Source organism: Halyomorpha halys, unplaced genomic scaffold (genome assembly GCF_000696795.3).
Source record: "Halyomorpha halys isolate HHAL.00 unplaced genomic scaffold, Hhal_1.1 Scaffold560.1, whole genome shotgun sequence".
Classification (NCBI taxonomy): Eukaryota; Metazoa; Arthropoda; class Insecta; order Hemiptera; family Pentatomidae; genus Halyomorpha; species Halyomorpha halys.
In genome coordinates, this window is record NW_027105487.1 from 844,357 (window position 1) to 858,000 (window position 13,644).

The 13,644-nt window shown below is 30.1% G+C and overlaps 3 non-coding genes across 3 annotated transcripts; 1 reads left to right on the forward strand and 2 right to left on the reverse strand.

Annotated features, from left to right (window-relative positions):
• Positions 1-1,733: 1,733 nt before the first annotated feature.
• On the reverse strand, positions 1,734-1,807 carry TRNAT-AGU (transfer RNA threonine (anticodon AGU)). Its single transcript has one exon. It is a non-coding gene; the product is annotated as a tRNA-Thr (tRNA).
• Positions 1,808-3,794: 1,987 nt separating this feature from the next.
• TRNAT-AGU (transfer RNA threonine (anticodon AGU)) lies at positions 3,795-3,868 on the reverse strand. Its single transcript has one exon. It is a non-coding gene; the product is annotated as a tRNA-Thr (tRNA).
• Positions 3,869-5,595: 1,727 nt separating this feature from the next.
• TRNAT-AGU (transfer RNA threonine (anticodon AGU)) lies at positions 5,596-5,669 on the forward strand. Its single transcript has one exon. It is a non-coding gene; the product is annotated as a tRNA-Thr (tRNA).
• Positions 5,670-13,644: the final 7,975 nt, after the last annotated feature.

Here is a 13,644-nt window from a genome sequence, read left to right on the forward strand (position 1 = left end):
AAAGGGAAAGAGACAATACACTCACGGTTGCTGATTAAAGACTGTTTATTCTGAATAGTAATCCTATATTTATACATTCTAGAGTTGTTGACAGAGGGAGTTAGGTATTAAGATTATTATTACATACCCCGTAAACATAACTTATATATATATATATATATACATATGAGTATTTTTTTTTTAAAGTTTTTAATATTTGTTCATAATTATTCTGTAATTCGCTGTTATTTTATTTCTAGAATAAACATTGTTAACTTAGTCAATAAAGAGTGTTTCTATTGATTCATCGATCATCGTACCATTTGATTCGCGAACTAAAATTTCATTGACATGTAATCGTTACATATATCTCAAGGATTTTTTTTTTTGCCGATTCACCATTAATACTTTAACAAAACTAATGGTTGGATAAATTCAAAAATTTTCTTACTACCAATGACGAAAAATAAATCATTAAAAGTCAATGCTCTTGTGAAATTGGTCTTAAATGTTTACAATCTTCCTCTAACCTAGCTTTGACATTTGATACGTTTACTTTATTCATAGGTTATATTTTTGGTTCGTTCAATTAACTAACATTAATTGACCAAATTACTTTTCATTATATTCTCTTTTAAACTCCACTCATTCCATTCGCTTATGAAAACAGTAAAAAAAACATTAATTATTTGAATAAAGATATTTGAAGCGCAAACAAATAAAATAAACGATTCTCATCGCAATTAAGCACTTATATATATATATATATACTTTTTTTTTTAAGGCACATACAATCAAAAAGTAAACGACGACCAAATGCGTTTTGTAAACTTCAGAAATTTAACAAAAGTTCTTATCTTGCAGAACCAAGTTTTAGTTGTTATACAATACAATGTTTTGTATATAAGTATTTATAACAAATTTTAATTTTATAGATATTTATTAGTAATTTTCAAAGTAAAGTACCTTCCATTAATAAATACTTGCAAATCAGCATTTTTTTTTTTTTTAGTGAATTTATTTTTTGTGTCTTAATTTTAATTGTGTTTTATGATTAGTCCAACTTTCTGATACGCATACATAATCTATGTCTGAATTAATTCCCTATCGATAGTTGGTTTTTGATAATCTTTTAAAATACATTTTAATATAAAATCATCTTTTCGGCGATGATCGATTTAAAGCTTGACGAAATCGAGCTGTTCTACTTTTGTGTTATTCCGTTTATATTGATTTATGTTTACATACGCGCGATAAGACAACAAAATTACAGAAACAATTTTTTTTCTTTCAAGGTGTTAATTAGAGTACTAACATCGACGAATCCTCTGTAAACAAATAAAATCACAGAAACGATCTCATAACTCATTTAAAATAAAATATAAATACATATAATAAATCATAGGCAAATCTTAAAATTCCTAAAACAGAAATTGAAATTCTTGTAAATATCTTAAAATGAATATTGTATTTAATAATTTAGGAGAATCTATTATTTTAAATGTTTGATGTTATTGTTACAATACAATGTAAATATGAAAAATAAATAAATACACAATGAAGAAAGCTATTTATATTATTATAGACAGTATTACAGAAAAATATAGTTATATCTGCAACAGCTATCATTATTTTACATTTACTTGAAATAAAATAATTCAAGATGAAACAAATTAAAACTTTATAAGTATATCAAATTTATTCTGAGGAACTAAATTTAAAGGCATTCAAGATCAAGGAATTTACAAAAATCTAGGCACCGGCGAGATTCGAACTCACGATCTCCTGTTTACTAGACAGGCGCTTTAACCAACTAAGCCACGGCGCCTTCAAAATAGTAAGGGCCTAAAATTCTTAAAAAAATCATGAAATTATTTTGAAAGTTGAACTGTTATTATTTATTCTGTAAATTCGAATTATAGAAGAAAAAAAATTAATTAAATTAATAAATAAATAAAACTAAAGAGAGTACTGGACAGAATGCTATTCAAGCATATATACCCCTCAGAAATGATCTTATAAGTTATTTAAAATAATGATTACTATTTTAAATAACTTATAAGTTACGGCCGAAGGACTATAACAGCTGACAGGCCGTATCAGCTGATCGAGTCGAACAGCAAATTGACATGTATATATAGAAATACTGAATTCAATAAAGAGTATTTTATTTCTGGAACCCGTGAGAGTCATTTCATACCCTTTTCACTTTTTTTCATTGTTTTCTCTCTACGCTACATATGTGGTGCCGAAACCGGGTATCTTTGGATACTGGAACAATTTATTGTCTAAAGAAAAACTTTTTCTTCTTTTTTGTTCTCTCTATATTATGGCCGGTAACGGACTAGTGAGAGCGCCAGTTTTAAACATTTAGGGTCTGAACTTTAACAACCCACTTCCAGCTGTAGCCAACTAACCTCAAGCAGCTGTCGACCAACCTGTAACTGCAGGAAACCCACCTCCGGCGTAGATTCAGCCATTACCGGAAGCATCACTAGCGCAAGCTCATGCCACGACGCTGGAATGGATCAAAGTCCGCACGGCAACCGCCCAGGACTTAAAAAAAGGCAGTTTCCGACCTTGAAAGGTTTACCGGGAAGACCGAGGAGTTAAACCATTTCCTGAAAGGGGGTGATCGACTGATTGGTCGAAAAGATGCGAAGATAGCCGAAAACCTGCTCAACAGTGAGAATGCTGAGGCGTTAAGGGAAGCAGTTGTCAGCAGGGTGAAAAGAAGTATCCTCAATCAAATTCAAGCTGATGAGGAGACACCCTGGAGTGTGATCAAGGCGAGATTGAAGAAGGCGTTTGGATGCGGACGGTTGGCCCCTGAAGAGGACATATTTATGATTTTTAGGGAGACCAAACCGAGACAGTCTAATGGGCAGTACGCCGCGGAACTCCTGGCACGCTACAACAGGATCGCCGATAAACTAAAATTCCTAGCCAATGTACTTAAGGGAATGCTGAAAGAATGGTCCTTCGTAGAGTGCGCGTAGGAACTAATTGACGCCAGCGCCAGAGAGGAAGAGTCCAGAATGGATGTTGAAGAACCAACATGGAAAAGGATTACGTGCAATCGGCCAAGGACTACTCCGCAACCATTGAGAAGAAGAGAGTACGAGGATAGCTGATGGGATAAAACTCAGAGCAGGAATAAATCAGAAGAAGCAAAACCAAGAACTAGCAGCCGCCATGATGACAGGCCTTATCAGCTGATCGAGTCGAACAGCTGATAGATATGTATATATAGAAATACTGGACTATATAAAACGTTTATTTGTCGGCATATATACATCCATTTCTTATTTCTATATCTATAATTTGTTATTTTTTAATTTTCTAGGAGGTCAGAAAAAAAATAAATAAATAAAACGCATTATATTTCTGGAACCCGTGAGAGTCATTTCGTGCACTTTTCACTTTATTTTTCACTGTTTTCTCTCGACGCTACTTAAATTATATATATAGCAAATCATAGGGAAATCTTAAAATCCCTAACACAGAAATTGAAATTCTTGTATATTAAATACAATTTAGGAGAATATATTGTTTTATATGTTTGATGTTATTGTTACAATACAAAGTAAATATGAAAAATAAATAAATACACCGTGCAGAAAGTTATTTAAATTATTACACACAGTATTACAGAAAAATATAGTTATTGCTGCCACAACTATCATTATTTTACATTTAATTAAAATAAAATAAATCAAGATGAGACAAATTAAAATTTTATAACCATATCAAAAATTTATCCGGAAGAACTAAATTTAAAAGGCATTCAAAATTAAAGAATTTACAAAAATCTTAGGCACCGGCGAGATTCGAACTCACGATCTCCTGTTTACTAGACAGGCGCTTTAACCAACTAAGCCACGGCGCCTTCAAAATAGTAAGGGCCTAAAATTTCTAAAAAAAAATTATGGAATTATTTTAAAAGTTGAACTATTATTCATTTTATAAATTCGAATGATATACGGAAAAAAAAATCTTCACAGAAAAGGAATCTTTGGAGGGTTTGTTTATCTCTTTTGAGCGAGCATAGCGAAAGTCGATACCTGTCATCTAGTCAAAGCAGCAATTATAATATAATAATATAGCTAAGAAGAAACTACAGTTTTTTAAATTTCTTACCACTGGACCTTCTTTTGTACACTAATATGGTATACAATTGTGAAAGACATATAGTGTGTCCAATTACATGACTTTCTGTCCATGTTTGCTAAATTGTTATATGTTTATAAGGTCCAAGACAATTAAAGTTTCCTTACCCAGAAAGTATAGACCTTCCTCTACCTGTTACCCCCTTTGTTCTTATCAGTTGGCAGCAGAACTTCATTCTTACAGGTGAGTATGATTATTGTTCCTTTTTATCAAATTTCCTAATAACGCCTTTTACATATCACTATACCTCACCTATTTACTTCACTTATCTGTTGTACCTTACATCTATCTCTTTACCCTGTTTAAAACAGGGTAAAGTGTTTAAAACTAGTTTTAATGAGGAGTCTCCTACCATTTATGTGTTTAGATCTATATGAGACCTTATATCACACCTCGGCCCTGTTTCATAATAAAGTACAAACTAATACCATTAGTCTTGTAGATTTCTTTAAATTCAATTGCACAGACTAGTACAAAAGTAACGTGTACTTTAGTATTTTCTAATTCCTGTAATATCACTAATAGTCATCCCTATCATGAAAAAAATAAGTATTAGTATTATTACCACACTAGTTTCTACACTTCTACTATAAACTAATACTATTAGCTTTCATTATGAAACAGGGCCCTGGTTATATTTATTAGCAACTTGTTTCCAGTCTACTTACATATCTATTTCCTCATATTGTTATTATTAATATTTCATTATTTTTAGTCTTTCTATATACTTTTTAAATCTAACAATTATTTTGAACTGTTTTTAATTTTTAATGTTCTGTTAATTCTAAAATATTTGTATCTTGTATACTCTCTTAGCCCTGTGAAGTGGTGCGAAATGTTGGTTTACAATAAATAGTTCTCTTTTACTATTTTGATACCTTTAATGACCGCCACCTAGAACTATCCTCCTACGATTTACTTCACACGGTCATCTATATTCTCTCAATAAAATAACTGTTGAATACACCAGACAGAGTTTAAAATTATGCATTTCCTCCAGCAATTCAAAAAATCATTTAATGGATAGTTAACTTTTCTACAAAATTAAACTTTAAAAACAATATATCCATTATAATTGGACCATAATTAGCAAAGATACACAGAAAGCAATTTGTGTATTAGACTAGAAAGTCATGTAATTGGACACACCATATGTCTGTCACAATTGTATATCGTACTAGTGTACAAAAGAAGCTCCAGTGGTAAGAAATTTAAAAAAATTGTAGTTTCTTCTTAGCTATATTATTATTATATTGCTGTTTTAACTAGATGACAGGTATCGACTTTCCCTATGCTAGCTCAAAAGAGATAAACAAACCCTCCTAAGATTCCTTTTCGGAGATTTTTTTTTTCGTCTATTATTCGAATTTACAAAATGAATAACAGTTCAACTTTTAAAATAATTTCATGATTTTTTAAAGAATTTTAGGCCCTTACTATTTTGAAGGCGCCGTGGCTTAGTTGGTTAAAGCGCCTGTCTAGTAAACAGGAGATCGTGAGTTCGAATCTCGCCGGTGCCTAGATTTTTGTAAAATTCCTTGATCTTGAATGCCTTTAAATTTAGTTCCTCGGAATAATTTTGATATGTTTACAAAATTTTAATTTGTCTCATCTTGAATTATTCTATTTCAACTAAATGTAAAATAATGATAGCTGTTGCAGGAATAACTAACTATATTTTTATGTAATATTGTATATAATAATTTAAATAGCTTTTTACATTCTGTATTTATTTACAATGTATTGTAACTATAGCATCAAACATTTAAAACAATAGATTCTTCTAAATTATTAAATACAATTTTACCTTTAAGATATTTACAAGAATTTCAATTTCTGTTTTAGCAATTTTAAGATTTACCTATGATTTGTTATATATATTTATATTTTATTTTAAATGACTTATGAGATCATTTCTGTGATTTTATTTGTTTACAGAGAACTCGTCAATGTTAGTACTCTAATAATTACCTTGAAAGAAAAAAAATTGTTTCTGTAATTTTTCTGCCTTATCGCGCGTATGTAAACGTAATGAGTTCAGAAAAATATGGCACTGCTTCTGTGACGTTTTTCAATAGTTTAATTGGCTCTCAAATGTGTGACGCAATGATGTTGATAAATCAATATCAACGGAATAACAGAAAAGTAGAACAGCTCGATTTCGTCAAGTTTTAAATCGACAATCCTCGAAAAGACGATTTCATATTAAAATTTATTTTAAAAAACAATAAAAAATTATGAAAAACCAACTATCGATAGGAAATTTATTCAGACATAGATTATGTATGCGTATCTCAAAGTTTGATTAATCACAAAACATAATTGAAATTAAGACTTATAAAAAATTAATTCACTAAAAAAAAAAAAAAATGCTGATTTGCAAGTATTTATTAATGGAAGGTACTTTACTTTACTTTGAAAATTACTAATAAATATCTATAACATTAAAATTTGTTATAAATACCTATATACAACACATTGTATTGTTGTAAGACAACTAAAACTTGGATCAGCAAGATATGAACTTTTTGTTAAATTTCTTAAGTTTACAAAACGCATTTGGTCATAGTTTACTTTTTGATTGTATGTGCCTTAAAAAAAATATATATACGGTGCTTAATTGCGATGAGAATCGTTTATTTTATTTGTTTGAGCTTCAAATAACTTTATTCAAATAATTAATGTTTTTTTTTACTGTTTCCAATAAATAAATAAATTCACTAAAAAAAAAAAATGCTGATTAACAAAAAAGATTCAATACGTTAAAATCCGTGGGAATAATTCGTATGGTATATGGGTAAGTCACCTACTGGCAATGGAGTGCGGAAATAATTGAATGCAAGTATTTATTAATAGAAGGTACTTTATTTTGAAAATTACTAATAAACATCTATCACATTAAAATTTGTTATAAATACATATATACAACACATTTCATTGTATAACAACCAAAACTTTTGGCAAGGTATACTTACGTTCTGCAAGGTATGTAGGGATTAAATGGTACGATGATCGATGAATCAATAGAAACACTCTTTATTGACTAAGTTAACAATGTCTATTCTAGAAATAAAATACCAGCAAATTACAGAATAATTATGAACAAATATTAAAAACTTTTTAACAAAAAAAAAAAAATACTCATATGTATATACATCATAGGGCGAGAGTTTTCCAATGTGTTTACCACTTAAACGAATGTAACATAATGAAACCGAGAAATAGTTATAAATAAAAATGAGTTTAAAAAAAATAAATACAAGTGAAGTAAAAAGGTTAATAATAATTTCGGCAGTGGCAAACTCAATTCGCAAAAGACTGTATTGCGGTTACAAAATACAAATGAAAATATTTCCAAGGTTATCATCACAAAATGAATTTTATTTGAGAAACGCCTCTAAAATATTTATACTAAGCGCTAACGAAATCTTAATATTGTGGAAAATACGAAAATATTCATTGTACAAGATTCGAGAATACATTTTTAAAACGAGTTAAAAAAAATATATACAAGTGAAATAAAAAAGTTAATAATAATTTCGGCAGTGGCAAACCCAATTCGCAAAATCCTTCCTTCACGCCAACTATTGCCGTTAAAAATATTTACAGTCTTCCCATCACAAAATTAATTTTATCTGAGAAACGCCCCTAAAATATTTATGCGCTAATGAATTCTTGATATTGTGGAAAATATGAAATAACATTCTACAAGATCCAAGAATACATTTGTTAATAGAATAGCGAACATGAAAATTTTCTCTCAGATTAAATAGAAAAAAAGATGTTGGGCACTAAAGTAACGAAAGATATTGAAAAATCAGCTTCATAGAGAATAATTTATCTATAGCTTTAATTTTTCAAATAAATGTGTAAATTTGTTTTTAATTTAAGGCCAGTTATCGACTAGAAGCTGGATTTTATGCATAGGACTCCTTAACTGTTCGAGATCCGTAGGTATTGATAACATATACTCGTCGTAAGTTGAAAAGTAATCAATATTTCCAACAGTACTAAATATCAGTCACTTAATTACAAAAAGGCGATCGGTTCAATTACCAGACCGGCTGACAGGTTTACAGAGGGTTGAATATAGTACGTAACAAAGTGCTATTTAGTACAAAGTGCACTGCCTGTAGTACCCTTACCATTAGCAACAAGAGGCAAAGGGACTTTCGGGCGTTCAGTCCCCGTTCCAGGGAAAACAGGGGAATTTAAAATGGCGTCGGTTTCAAAACGTCACAAATATTTCGTTCAGAGTTTTATATCTTTAAAACTGACTACAAATAAAAAAAAAATTAATAGAATATCATTTTAAATACAACATTATGGGCCCTAATATAGCAATTTACGTTCCTGAAATACAGCTTTTCCAAAATAACATTTGGTTCCAAATAACGAAAAATACCTCTAACAATTCCGAACAACGTGCAAATGTCTATAAGTTCTCGGTTGATGAGTAGCAGCAGGAGTAAGAATAGCAGTTTCGATGATTTTTGATAAAATAAATTCACAAATTATGATTTCTCGTTTTTTTTTCGTTGCCTCCTTTATTATTATATTTGTTTAATACATACATAAATAATACATGATATATATGATATAAGGATATCAGTGAAATATTGCCTTGGATTGCCTTGAGGCATTATAAGGTTAGTTGCAGGGATAGTTATTAGGTTAGTTATAGGATAGCAGGGTAGTTAAGAACTTGTAGCTAACACCAGTGGATTATTTTTTAGGTGTGAAGTAAGTCATTCGGAAAATTTTGGTGGTTTATATAAAACTATATCTTAGAAAATAGACCGGAAAATTACCTATTAAATTATAGCAGATTTCCTCAAATTTACTTAATGTATTTATATACAGTTGTAAATATAAATAAATAATATATTATATATATAACGATTATTTGTTATTTGGAAAAAAAAATCCTTTATGAAAAATTTTAAAAACAATTTGACAAAGATATTTTTGAGCTCATGTTTTTGGAAATTTACTCTTCTTACCCGGCTCCTGTAAAACAAAATTAGGTTGATGTGCTTAGTGGTGTCTCATTAACCTGTTTTTTTTGTGGACGATGTTTTCAGTGAACTACACAACCGATTTCTCTTATTACTTAGCGATATCCCGTGAGTGTTTTGTACCAATTCGGGCACAATATTGAAAACATATTTTATTATATTTCATAACATCCCCTAATAATATGGCCACCAATAACCGTCGAGAGAATCATCTGCATTGTGCACTAGTATCGATTCAGTTTTAACCTCATACTTGACTAGAAAAAAACCACTCCAAACTTGAACTAAATCGGATGATTAATTCCAAATTTTCGTTTCCAAAATACGTGACAACCGAGGAAACTACTATGTGCACATGCGTAAATGAAACTATTTGATAGAAACAGATAAAATTTAGACATAGAATTTTAAATTAAAGAATTAGAAATGTAAAGCATACCAAGACTAATCCTTAACCTTCCTCAAGATACGGTCCAAATTAGACGAACCGTTTTTGTTGAATCGTACACCTACAATTAGTGATGTGGGCACAATCTCTACATATTTCGTTAAAATCAATGTCAGACATACATGGAACCAAAGATGCTCCTCGATGTTTAAAACGTAAAATAATAGATCCTGAGGATATATATATTCATATTACATTCATTATATACATTTAGTGGTAAACACATTGGAAGACTCTGGCCCTATGATATATATATATATATTAATATGCACGAATATAAAGGTTACCTTTCATCGGTACCAAAGAAACGAAATGTCTTAACAAATAGTACGCATATACCTTATTGCATTATATATTTATTTATTGATTAATTAACTGTATCAAATATAAAATTAAGGAGAAAAAATATTACAGTATTAAATAAAGTCTACCCTTTAGTAGAACTCCAAACAGATATTTTAATTTTTTAATTATGAAAAGTAAATCTTTCATTCGATCCCTGCCATTTAAAAGAAGTTCTTATCCAGAGATAAAACTAATTGTTGAATCATCGAATATGAAACATACATATATTTATACAGCGACTGAGAGAAGCCTAATCTTGTCAGAGATAAGATTTCGATTTCATTGAATAAATCTTATCTTAAATTTTTTTTTTGCCATTATTATTTGCCTTGTAACTATGAATGGCAGCATAAGAAATCACATGTTACAAAACTTTTAAATCAATCATTTGATTGGGATTGGGTCACTACAAACTTTTGTCACGAACCATTCAACTAATAACAAAGTGAACCTATAAATGTATATATTTAGCCTACATTATATATCTTGAAAATAATTGTAATCTATGTTTAGATGAAAGGTATTAAAAAACAAAACAGAACAAAAAAATAGATAATAAGAAGTGATGAAAAAATTTTAAAAGTAAGAGCTTTTTGTATAATCTGTATTACCAATATAAAACAGGTAATTATACTACTGGTTTATAATAGATAAATAGATAAAATTTGTCCACTCTGATGAAATCATTTAAGTACGATAAAATCTCTTGTTAACAATCATTTTGATTCACTTATATGTCATATCGTTCAGTTAATAAAATATTCTACTGTATCTGCACAATTTTTTGTCATTGATTGCTTCCAAAGAAATTCGCATTATATTAGTTCATGAATGGTTAGACTACAATCGGAGGATTCCAATAAGAAAACTGAGAGTCACTAATCTACCGGAAAACATTTCACCAATCGACGTGTTACAAATCATCCATCAGAATTAAATTAAAAATAAACACATGTACGAAAATAAAATACAGCACATTTCACATCAAAAGTCTTAAAAAACACAGATCATACTTACATAACATCCGAACACATACTACACACCACTACTGCATATAGCATATGCAGTTTATATGCATATGTAGTTTTTGTTCGGATGAGGTATGTGCTGACTCTGGTCGATGTGCCTTTTTGGCTCTTGGTTTGAGATGTGCTGAATTTTGTCTTAAACCGTGTTAAAGTTGTGATTTTCTGTTCTAATGATTATGGTGAGTTGTTTGTTATCCGGTACTTTCGAGACTCGAATCTTCCAATTACATACCCCAATTACTTTGTATCTCTTTTGGTGTTTTTGCTTTTATATGAATTTAAACTAGTATATCATATTTCTGAAACAGATCAATATTAAAACGTAGTTTTTGATAAAAATTTATTTGATCTTCCTGATCAAGGAAAGAATTATCTTATGCTCCATAAAGGAAAGAATCTCCATATGCTTGAAATGTGGTAGTATCAGAGTTACGTGATGTTTTAATAAACCATATAAGAAATACTTGGATCTAAATGCGTGAATATGTTCTATAGGTGCTTGCTTCGTTATGTTCACACTACTATAAACTAATAAGCTGACAATGGAAGAGGTATCCAATTCGCAAATGGGCCGTTTTTACGACCAATTTACCAATTTGAGAATACAAAAATTTTAACTAGTATGAAATTATTGTATAAAACACATTGTCGTTTACATGTGAATATAAATAGGATATGGCAAAGATCATTAAAAATTAATTATAGAAAGCTCTCTTTGTTAACTTGTTATGCTATGTTATTAGATTAATTTTTATTAATATATTCTTGTTTGAGAGTGGTTTAGTTTATTTAAAAACAAATTTGATCCTTTTTTTCTCAACTTTATTCTTTATCAAACCTTCCAACGTTTCGACCCTCAGGTCATTCTCAAGTATACCTACCTACAAACAGTTTTTTTAATTTTTTTTTTTTTACTTCTACATAACAATTTCATTATTTCCTTCACTTTCATACTGATTTCTTTGGCCCTACCTTCATTTTGATGTCATTTTCTTTTTTAAACTCTTAAAAATGCAGGCTAATTGCCTTTGTCCCATGCGTGAATATGTTGTATAGGTGCTTGCTTCGCTATGTTCACACTACTATAAACTAATAAGCTCACAATGGAAGAGGTATCCAATTCGCAAACGGGCCGTTTTTACGACCAATTTTCCAATTTGAGAATACAAAAATTTTAACTAGTATGAAATTATTGTATAAAAACACATTGTCGTTTACATGTGGATATAAATAGAATATAGCAAAGATCATTAAAAATTAATTATAGAAAGCTCTCTTTGTTAAATTGTTAACTTTTTAATTTTCATAAGTAAGTTGGTAGAAGGTATTTCTGACACTTTCTAAACAGTTCATATTTTTCCTGTCAGCCCCTATCTTGACCGTCCACAACCTGAGTCCATTTCCACGAAACCTGCCGCTACCCTTCCGAGATTGTCATGTTAACTCCAACTGTAAATCTTTCAGAATAACAGAGCCTTGGGACAAAGGATGCTAAGAGGATTGGACTCGGTATATCCCCAGACTTCAATCGGTCTAACGGTGCTAAGAACCTTCCTGTTCTGGGCTAATTGAATCCAAATGTTTGTCTCGTCTTTTTATGACCTACCAATTCTCAACAGATGTTTATTGGCATCCATTTCTGGTTTATATTTGATGTATCTTGGAATAGTGTTTTGTAGTAGATGGACCTTTCTACGTTGTTGTATCTACTTATAGAACGTTTAATAAGATATTTGAGAAGTGTAAGTAAAACTCGTTGAAGGAAATACATACCACTAAGCCATATACAGTTTTACTCACAAACCTCCATAATATACAGGAAGAACTTCCATTATACAAAAAATATATATATAATAAATAAAGAAGTGATACAGATTCTTAGAGCATAAATATTGGATGGTTAGTTTTCAACTATTTGTTGATAGCCAACGTTTCGATACACATCTTCATAGGACTAAAAAAAAGATACAAAGTTGGTAAAACTAAATTAACAGTATAAAAGTAACATGTAAATGAAACAGCTATAAAGGTGAAGGTATAAATAGACATCAAATAAACTAACGTGCACAAAACGTTATCGAAGTAGTTTTTTTTTTTTGTTTTTTTTTATTATTATTTATTTAATGTAATTTACAACTGTACAAAATAATACAATAAGTAAATATGTTGTATGTTTCATATACACTTGAAAATCTTAGGAAGGAACCACCCATTGGTAGTACTTCAAACATTAATTTAAATTTAGAAGGTCCCGTTGCCAACTTCTTTTCAGACGCCTCGGAGGATTATCATGGATTGTTAAGGATGAAAGATTAAGAATTAATGGGTTAGGATGGTTAAGAAGTTTGGAATGAAAAGACGCATATCTGTTTTGGGTCAAATCTGCAACGAATGGGATGTTAAGGTATTTGTGACGTAATAAGGAGCATCAAGGATTTTACGTAGGATTTTGGATTATAACAATTGGATGCGGGAAGAATTTGATGGTTTGGTGGAGCCCCAGAGCTCATGTCCAAATTGGTCTGATTATCGTAGTGTATATTAATTTTTTTTAGTGAATGGGAAGTTTAGAGCGTTTGTCAAGTAAGTGTTGTAGCAATCGGAATCTACGAGCAGTTTCTTGTCGTTTCAGTATTGTGTGTGGATTCCAAGTAAG